Here is a 10444-nt window from a genome sequence, read left to right as displayed (position 1 = left end):
CAATTAACTAAAGCTAAACTGTATGAACTGTTTAAATAATCTGAATAGACATGTTGGTGTGCCAGTCGCGTCCCACAGTCTCTTCAGTTCACCCCAAACAATAGGCGAGTTTGCTGCATTATTTTATGTTGGTTTTAAAAGCATTCATTAAAAAAAGTTGTGTTGAAAAATAGGTTTCTTGTCTATTTCCAACATTTTCTGCATTATGCGTGGCAAAAATAGGTAGGTTACAATTTACCACAGAGAAGCACGAGCTGCTTAATTTCGCGGGTAATGTGAATGATGTTATCATGGGCACCAAAATGTCAGGAATTATTTATCCATTTGTACACTAGTCAAATTTTCCATGAAAATGTTATGCTACTTTTTGAGTAGTAAGCCCTTGCTATAACCTGGTCAATGAATTGTGCTTCATTGTTGTGAAGCCAAAAGAAAGACGTTTTTAGACTGAAGTGAAAGTTAATTGGCTCAGGCTGTTCTTACAAAGTTTCAAAACAGCTGGTTGTCTCTTACCATTTGGACTTGTTTTTTAAAGATTCAGCGCTACTGTGTATATTTTTGCTATTAGTTTGACTTGACTAAAATGAATTATAGATCACAAGTTCAGTGGTCACCAAAGCACAATGCTATTTAAAGGGTTTCATCAGCATGTAAAGACCCATAAAACAATGCTCTCTGATCACAGCCAGCTCAGCATCATTAGAGCTTCACAAAGCCGTGAGCCACAATGATTTCCTTCATAACCGCAGCTTGAGGGAATTCTGTAATTCTTACAAAGAGAATAAAACAATCTCCCATTGACGCCACTGCACTCCAACATGCACACTCAGAATAGATTTAACACCTCCCTCTGGAACACGCTGAATGGAGGAAAACTTAACGCGAGGAGAGAAGTAAAGCTGTAAAAATGCGACTCAAGAATGATGGAAAGTTATGTTTTGCCATTTTATGCACTTGTAAAATGAATGAGCAAGTTAAGAACTAGCAAAACGAGGCTAGTGATAATTGGAAAATAGTTTCTTGTTGAAATATGTATCTAATAGGCCGAATGTCAATATTGGTGATTTTTCTGTTTAGTTTTAAACTTTTCTAGTGTTATGAATTTGTACACAGAGCTCAAATTCAACAGGAACAAGCCAGTATGACGTAATTATTATTAGTGTTCGATAGAGTGCAATTTTAGCATTATTTATATACTAGGATAGTATTTATTAAGATTTTGAATTGGCTTTTTTAGTTTTCATTATGGTTTGTCTTAGTAATTTTATGTGCTTTTGTAATTTTTTATTAGTTTTAGTTATTATATATATATATATATATATATATAAAGATAAATTTATGAAATATATATATATATATATATATATATATATATATATATATATATATATATATACATATATATAAAGATTAATTTATGCTATATAAATACACACACGCACACGCACACACACACACACACATATATATATATATATATATATATATATAGCATATATTAATCTTTTGCCAAATCAACATTTCTACGTTTAATACGTTTTTAATCCATCAGTTTTTAATCGATTTTATTTATTTTAGCCTTATTTTATTTAACATTATCTTACCTATTTTTAGTATAAGTTAACAATACAACACAAGCAAGAATCACTATTAAAATTGATCTTACATTAGTGTACTAAATATATCTTCACCGCTAACAACCATTTGTTGCTTTGTTTTATTGTTCCTTAGCAACATATTAACTGTTGTTGATTAAAATTTGCTGAATGGCTGTTAGAACTTTCATTTCCTCTTAGCATCTTATTTAGAATATAATTAAGTCACACATAGTGTCAAACCAAAATATTTGTTCAGAAATATTGCCTTAGCAAGCGAAAGCAGCTGTGGATGGAAGGTGTGGTTAGTTACATTTCCTTTTTTCCAAAAAAGATTTCAGTTCTGTGGCAGCAGAAGAGGGGCTAGTAGCAGATATTGTGGTAATGTACTTCCTCATTTTGCAGGCAGAGGGAGATCTATGAATCCCACATTGACGATCCACCCATATGATGTAAATTGTGGTTGATCCGGAGCACTGAACCCTCACATGTCACTATGGGAGTTCCTGTCCCATTACTGACAAAATTATGCACATCAAATCCCAACTTACCATTGATTATGTTACAGTATACATTTTAAAATGGTCTTTGCCCTAGGAGTTGTTTGTGACATGCTGCAGAGGTACTACTAAACCATACAGCAAGAACCATACGAAATCAATTATGTCATACATTTGCAGGCGCACGGCCATCGAGCAGGAAAATAAGAGAGGAACAAAGGCAGAACATGACAACATAGTCAAGCTGTTCCAACAGGACCCAGAAAACAGCTGCACATCAGCTGAAGAAAGTTTCTTAAAAAGCAACATAGGTTTACAGTATAGAAAGGACGAACCTCCAAAAATTGTCAAAAACATATATGGGTCATATTTCATTCCAAAATTACAATAAAAAAACGAGAAAAGAAAGAAATTTATATAGCGTATAAATTATTGTAAGACCATTCAGTTCAAAATGAATTTATTTTCTGTTACACACATTGATTTTTAACATCTTAAGCAAACTACAGTCTTTGTTTCACAGGGATTTGCCTGCTATGCTCCAAATGTGTAAATTCTTGTGTAAATTGTACCTTGCAGGGAACAGGTCTTTTTTCTAACCGTTTCTCACTGGTTGGATAAAACATGTTGCCTCATATCCATTTTCATCTGTATTCCTGGCCATCTCTTTCTTTGTAGTTTTTCATGAGTCTCCGTGCCTCCCATTGTTCTGACAACACTGATGTGTAAACACTCGTGGTGCTGAAGTGCCTTTTGAAAACAATACGGTTGTAATCTCTTCCAAATATTTTTTACATTACCTAACAAATGACATCTTCATTTCCAAAGGAAAACAAAAGAGGTCACAGTAAATTACATGTTAAAGGAAAATCGAACTCACCCACTCACATTTTTCATGAAAAAGCAAATTATTTTATACATAATGCCTTTTTAAAGTGGCTCTCGTGAGACATATCATAGTCAACTCTCTCTCCTGTAGTTCCCCAAACACAGAAGGGATGTGCTGACATCATGCAGATGAATGATGAGAGAGGTATGTAATTAGCAACAGTATGGTGGAAGTCATACCCTGAGCCTTTTATGGTCTTTTAGAGAGAGACCTCAGGAGACATGACCAACGGCAACACTACCAGACCCTCCCGAGCTGTCTAAAGCTAACTTAAAATCAACACTATTTACTTTCTTAACCCAAAGTCATGGTCATTGTGTTGCTGTAAAAATAACGTTTCCATGATCTGACCTCAGGCCTAAAATAATTCTGTAAAATATAAATGTTATGGCAATAATTAACAATTAATCAGAGTAAAGGAAAAAAAAAACATGGGGTTTGGAAAACAAATTAAGATATTTTTATGAAAACCAAAAGCTTCCTGACCCTCCATAGAAAGCAAAGCAACTAGCACGTTCAAGGCCCAGAAACATAGTAAGGGCTTCATTAATTTTATGAAAGGATAAGAATACTTTTAATGCACAACAGGACAAAAGATGACTTTATTTAACAATTTCCTCTCTCATGTGTCAGTCTTTAACGTGCGTTGACGAGAGAACCACAACACATGCGTGTTCATTCCATTAAGCTACTCTCGTAAATGAGCATTGAAGAAAAATCGTTGAATATAACCTTTATTTTTGTTTATGTTTGTTCTTTCCAAATAAAAAGTATTCTCGTAGCTTCATAAAATTTAGGTTGGACTACTATTGATGTCACACTGACAATTTTAACAATGTAAAAATAAACTTTAAAGGGATAGTTCACCCAAAGATGACAATCCTGTCATCATTCCTGTCATCAATCTCCCCCTCATGTCATTCCAAACCTGTATGAGTTGCTTTCTTATGCTGGACAAAAAAGACGATATTTTGAAGATTGCTGGTTATCAAACAGTTGGTGGTTCCCATTGACTTCCATACTATTTCTTTTCCTACTTTGGAAGTCAATGAAAACCACCAACTGTTTGAGAAAGCAACTCATACGTGTTTGGAACGACATGAGGGTCAGTAAATGATGACAGAATTTTCATTTTTGCGTGAACTATCCCTTTAAGTTTGAAAACCTGCATAATTAGGTCTGACTTCGTTCTGATCCTACACCATAATTTTGGCACATTACAGAAGAAATAGATTGTGAATGCCATTGTAAAAAACATTTGTGATTCTGACTCTTCGGCTAAAGGCAAACAATGTCATAGAAACTCACTGAACTCTTTCCCTGTGTCAATCTCTCAGCGTTCCTCTGCTATCTGAGATGCATCCTGCCGCAGGTGTGACCTTGCTTTCGACAGAAACATTGTGTTATGTGCGTTACATCTGTTGCCTCTTCAGCATACACTTCAAATTAGCTCAACACTCATCTATTTACAGGACCTGAGTGCATCTGGGTGCTCAGGGGCCTCGTCTGACATGAATTGTGCACGGTGATGTCAGCGGAAAACCGTGGTGTTGCTGAACAGAGTCTTGGGGAGGTGGGGGTGAAGTGATATCATCTCATTAATGCTTTGGCCATGAAATCATTTCAGTGCGTGAAGAGCTTTGCATCGTTGGGTCACATAAAAAAGGGAGTGCTTGGCGTTTGCACATTGTAGGGTGAGATATGGATAAAGGGAATGCTGGGAAGGAGACCGTGGTGCCTGTTGGTCCGCTGATCTCGTCTTTAAACGTCTGTCATCATGCTGACGTCGGTCGATCAAGCCTTGATCATTCTGTAAGGGAGGAGAAGACGAATTAGGAGTGAGAATCTTTGGGAGGGAAGAAGCGTTCATGAGAAGAAGTTATCGTGAGAATGTGTAAGGGTAGATTTTTTTTGGTTTCTCAGGGTTGCCGAAGGCCTTCACATCATTGGGGTGAATGTGGTCAGTTTGGGTGTAAAGGGTAGATGATTGAGGCTTGTCATTTCTCACTTTCATGTCTGACCACATGAGCTAGTTTATCTGACATGTGACACACTCTAGATTAGAAGGAGGATTTTCAGTATCTCAAGGGTTGCTAGACAACACTATTGAGTGATTTAAGATGTTAATGTTTTGAAATCAACCACTAAGGGAGGTAAAGATGGGCAGATGAAGATAAAGGCAGGGTAAGAGGTCACCACCGAGTCACACAAGAGCTGCTCAGTGATGAGAGATAATATATTCTGTTAAATGATAACACATCCCAATGCGTTCAATACCCAAATGCTTCCTTAAAGCTTAAAACTGTAAAAAAATAAAAAATAAAAAATTCGGAATTAAAACTGAAAAGCATACTTGGAAAAAATAATAAATATTTTTTTTGCTTTTTTTTACTTTATCATCTTGCATTATGCTGATGCAGATTTGATGAAATCCAACCACATGAAGTCACAGGAGATGCAATTAAGGTCCCTGTTAATATCAGCTGTTAACAGCAATCTAAATTTGTGGACTACTAGTGATCAGATTACCTGAGACGGATGTTAATACCTGAGGTAAAATGACAACAGTGGAAGTTGTAGAAATACAGAAGAACAAGAGAAAGACAGTATAGAGATGGAGAATAATTCACTACTAAATCACCCCACAAGAGGCCCATTCACTCAAGTCACATGGAATCACTGGACACAGAGAAAGATCATGCTGAGGGAAGGGAGATATAGAGGAGTTACTCAGGGTGAAGGGACTGTTTCCTGTGTGCCACAGAGGGAGAAATCAAGCCCCCTGGGTCAAGAAAAACATAAGGCTCAAGCGATAGAAGGAAAACACTAACTAAAAAAGCAAGTGGTTTCTGTAGAATTGGAAATACAGAGGATGCACGTTTCCTCTCTACTACATTTCTCTTCATGGCAATAGTTTCGTGGAATAAAACAGAACCAAAAAAGTGATTTTAAAGTGATTTTCCATTAATTTGGATACAATTTGAAATATTTGTTTTCCTTTGTAAGAATTACCGCACGAAGCAAGAGGAAGTTAAACTCTGTGTTGCACCCAGTGCCTTAGATTTCTTGAGTGCACACTTGCTTTTCACACTCTCAAAGAGCTCTCATAAATTTAGCTCCCTGGGCGGTGACAACAGACCTTCATTAGTTTTCCCACAAGGACACCTGTTGTGTTTAGTTCGGCAGTGTTGATTTTGCTGTGGGGTTCCTGTTTTGGAGTAAATGGAGAGGGGCAGAGCTGTAATGCTAGGCAGTTTGGTTATGATTTTAATATTATAGCTAAGAAATAGGTATGGTTTAATATATAGCTAACCAAAGAAAGCATAGTTTGTGAATTGTACCATCAAACTTCATATCATTTCTAACATGCATTTATTCACATTTTAAATAATATTTTAATTATATATTTGAATTAATTTAATTCTTTTTTTATTTTATTTTTATTTAACTGTAACCTGTGTGTCCTATCAATGTCCTTTTCACACAGGATGTGCTTTACTATTTCAAGATTCTCACCCAACTTGTAGCTGCTGAAAATTTTCACAAGTAAGTTACAGTGAAATGCAAATCATTTCGGAACAGAAAAACGTCCACCGACCATAAGACCAGCATGCTTTCCGAAGTTTATGTATCTTTAATTGAACTCAGAGTAGAGGAAGTGTCGTTTTAAACATATTCAGATGTGATCAGATTTTCCGATAAAGTCTGTACAACAGCCAGTGAAAAAAAAAAAAAAAAAAAAAAAGACAGACACTAGCTGGACAGCCACTGTTTCCGGTCTCTAATGTGTTGATTTGTACAGCAGCTCTCCGGTTCCATTACATCCCAGCAGGAGACACTAACCAGGTTACCGGTGGGAAAACAAGCCCAGCATGGGCCCGAGAGGTGACAGTGGGTGCTGAGGGATGATTGGGTGTCATGAGACCCTATGGCTTCTTCTGTAGGGATCCCCTGCCTGTAATTAATTACCATTTGCAATGAGCTCATAATGTTATTTATAGGGTCTCCCCGGGACAGGGGGCTCGCATAGGGGGGATCATGTTATGCTCTTTGAGAATAAAGGACATCTGGGCTGTATGCCTCGAGAGTGTGCTTTGAAACATAATTTTACCACAACTATGATGAATGTTTGTAGTCATGGGAATGGAAATGGAGTCTATTCCGAGCTGAAGCGTATGTATGAACCGTATGTTTTTGCGAAAGCACGCCAGTGACCTTGGCTAACGTTTATAAACCAGTGAGGCCATCCATCCTTCAATCTACTGTAAATAACATTCCTCACATCCTCTAGAATTAAAACGCTCCGGTAATTACCAAAGAATCCACTCCGTTTCACGATCATGGATTACCTCCCTTCATCGGTGCACATAAATCAGCGGACACACAAATCCCCATATCAGCGAATGTTCTGCATGAGTAAGACCTCATCAGGATCGGTTCTAAATTTAATCATGGACTCTTATTTGTCTTGTAAGGCTGTCTTGGTGAAGTTGTAAACCGTAGACGGGTACAGAGTGGGGGATTGTGAGAGGCACGACTGGAATTTAGGGTCAATGCACCGCTGCTCACCGTGACATGATTTACTGCCATCTTGGAAGGGGAGATTTAGGATAAAGCACCAGCAGCCGCCCAAACTCTTTTCTCTCCTTTGCATTGCATCGCCCATAACCTGTGCCCGCATGGTTGGACGGTCAACCGCCATACCTCTCAGAGAGATGCATCTCTCTCTGGGCTTCCGCTCAGCTGGGATTTCATGGTGCTAGGCTGTCCAGAGTACTCATTTATCTCGCTCTCCAAAACCTGGTCTGACAAAATGAATTCCTGAGGACTTCAGAGGAAGGGCTTGAATTGCTGTAGATTTATGCTATACTCCCATGCTGGATGGCTTCCAGAGGAACTGATAAAACAATTTCAATGGCAACCCAATCTCACTTACACAGGATCCAGCTCAGGGGGAGTGGCTTTTAGCCACTATAAATTCTCAGGTGGTAATTCGAGCTGGATTGAGATGTTAGGGTTTGTTCCTGATTAGTTAGAGGCCTTCCACAGGTAACAGTACATTATGCATCCAGACCATCCGAAGCACACGTTCTTCTCCTCTGTCAAATACGGGAAACTCAACCCCAAAGAAAAGTCTATTGAGATATCCAGAGAAATGCTGTTAAAGCTGTGAGACATGCTGGGTGTTAAACTCGACTGTAAAGATAACATGAATATAAAATGAGTCTGAGTTTTACCATTTGTTTTGTGGTTTTATTAACCATGCAAAATTTGCTACCATCATGCTAGGCTGATATTTCGCAGCTGATAAACACATTGCTATGCAGTTCCTAGGGTCTACTAATATTCTAGGTGGTTTCTAGGTGGTGTGCTTACTAGATTTGAGACCGTGATGTCACTAGTACAAATGAAGTAAGAAACACAAATTAATGTTATTTGGATAAAAGCATCCCCTAAATGTTGTTCACTACACAAGTTGGAGTCCGTTTTTTGAAGGAATCAATTTTGAGCAATGTTGAAATTTTTTAATTTTACCCAAAGTTGCGTTAAATTAGTCAAAAGTCACAGTAAGTACCTTTACATGAATATATTTTTAAACACTCTTCTTAAAAGAATCCTTAAAAAAAGTGTATCACATCCAAAAAAATATCAAGCATTTCATGAGCACCAAATCAGCATATGAAAATGTAAGTTACCTAATGTAATCTCTTAAACAACATTTTAGTTTTAAATCATTCATTCATATTTATTACATACCTCACTCAGCAACTAATATAAACATCAAATTCACCATTACACGATAACATCAAATATTAAAGCATAAGATTAATTTCCCCATGTGTATGACACTGAAAACAGGAACAACTAATCAAAACAGTCGTTATACTAAATCCGGTTACCATATTTGAATTTAATGATCCAGAAGTGTTAATGGAAGATCTGTGTGGTGTGTTATGGCTGGGAAAATAAATGATCATTCTCATTTCCTTCCCACACATCAACAGCTGTGGTGGCACAAAGCCTGAATAGTCCACACTTAATCTATAGATCCTCCATTTACAAGTTTTAATATGAGAAGTGGTGTTCTCACACAGCCAATGATGCCAGGTGGAACCTGATGTCACTGCACTGTCAAATTAATTCTCTGTATAAATTTGTTCGACTGAAATGAGCGGATAAGTTGTAAAGAAAACAGTTGCCAATGTTTAGTCTTCACAAAGGATCCTGTCTCGTGATCTTCGCCATGGTCTAAATTGTTTAACATAATTGGTTATGGATATAACCGATGAAATGAAATGCTAGAGGACATGCAGTAAGATGAGCACAGCACATATACACACTCACCAGAAAATATGCACTCAAGTTCTGTCTTCTTGCAGGACTTCAATTGAGGCATGCAGGGTTCATTTATTTAATCATTCCCTCAGGGTTTCCTCCAGTGCGTTCATCCTCTACTCAAGAGCTCCAGTCCTTCATGATGAGGGGTTTCCTGGGGAGTGAGAGGTCACAGGTTTCTCTTTAATGTGTAGTCACACTCTTCTCTGTTCGGTAAATTAAAAATGTATGCCTTGTAAAAGGGACTGAAATTTGGCTTTGGTAAAAAACAATAGCAAAAAAAAAAAAAAGTAACACTTTGAAAAACAACAAAAGTGTTTTAAGAAAGGTCAGAAATGAATCAGTGCTCAAGGCAAACTAAAAAGTAACAAAAAAGTCATCATAATATTAAAAGTAAAAATGATGCTGCTACTGGAGAGAAGAAAATCCTGATAGCAGATCAAGGCAGGTGGTGCTGGGGAGGCGGTCGGCTAATATGAGGACATGCATAGCATATAACGTGCAGACATGACATTCATTGGATATATCCTGGTCATATAGGTAAACAGTAATGAGTTCAAATGATTGGCTGGAAACCTAATTGAATGTGCCAATTAGAGCGCAAGTAGAGTTTGATGGCTGACTGAACTATTCACTTAAAAAGTCCCACATAAAGCTAAAACATGCCCCTAAAATACAGTCTAAGGGGGCATATATGCTTATATTATTTTATTACTAAAAATAATAAGATAAAAGATAATAAAAAAATTCTGACCTGGTTTTAGGCCAAGTACCTGGGTTCAAAATTAACAATTCAGGTTACTCACACTTCCATTTGTCATCCCAGTCTTCCTGTAACATCTTTAAAAAAAGGAGGTAAGGCAAAAAGAGGGCGAATGAATTAACAAAGAGCCATTATTGTCACTTAGACATAGCGGGTGACTGGCCTTAACCTTCTTGAGGGGACTTACTTTTAAAGGCTCCATAAAGGCATGCTGGGATAATGAGGGCAGACTGACTCACTGTCTCTACCCAGCATGGATGCTCTCTGGGTGGACTAAATGTGTGGAAATCACTGGTGCTGGTGGAGTCTATCCCTATGATGATAAGCTATGAGGAATTTCAATCATTCAAAGTAATTAAAT

General features: G+C 37.4%; 1 long non-coding RNA gene across 1 annotated transcript; it reads right to left on the bottom strand.

Moving 5' to 3' along the window:
* Positions 1-2538: 2538 nt before the first annotated feature.
* On the bottom strand, positions 2539-10237 carry LOC113041519 (uncharacterized). Its single transcript, XR_003275411.1, has 4 exons — positions 10127-10237; positions 9330-9474; positions 2976-4794; positions 2539-2845 (listed from the first exon to the last, which is right to left on the bottom strand). It is a non-coding gene; the product is annotated as an uncharacterized LOC113041519 (long non-coding RNA).
* Positions 10238-10444: the final 207 nt, after the last annotated feature.

The sequence above is a fragment of the Carassius auratus genome, chromosome 23, assembly GCF_003368295.1.
Source record: "Carassius auratus strain Wakin chromosome 23, ASM336829v1, whole genome shotgun sequence".
NCBI classification, from domain to species: Eukaryota; Metazoa; Chordata; class Actinopteri; order Cypriniformes; family Cyprinidae; genus Carassius; species Carassius auratus.
Note: the sequence above shows the minus strand (reverse complement) of the source record. Positions and strands in the feature narration are given on the sequence as shown.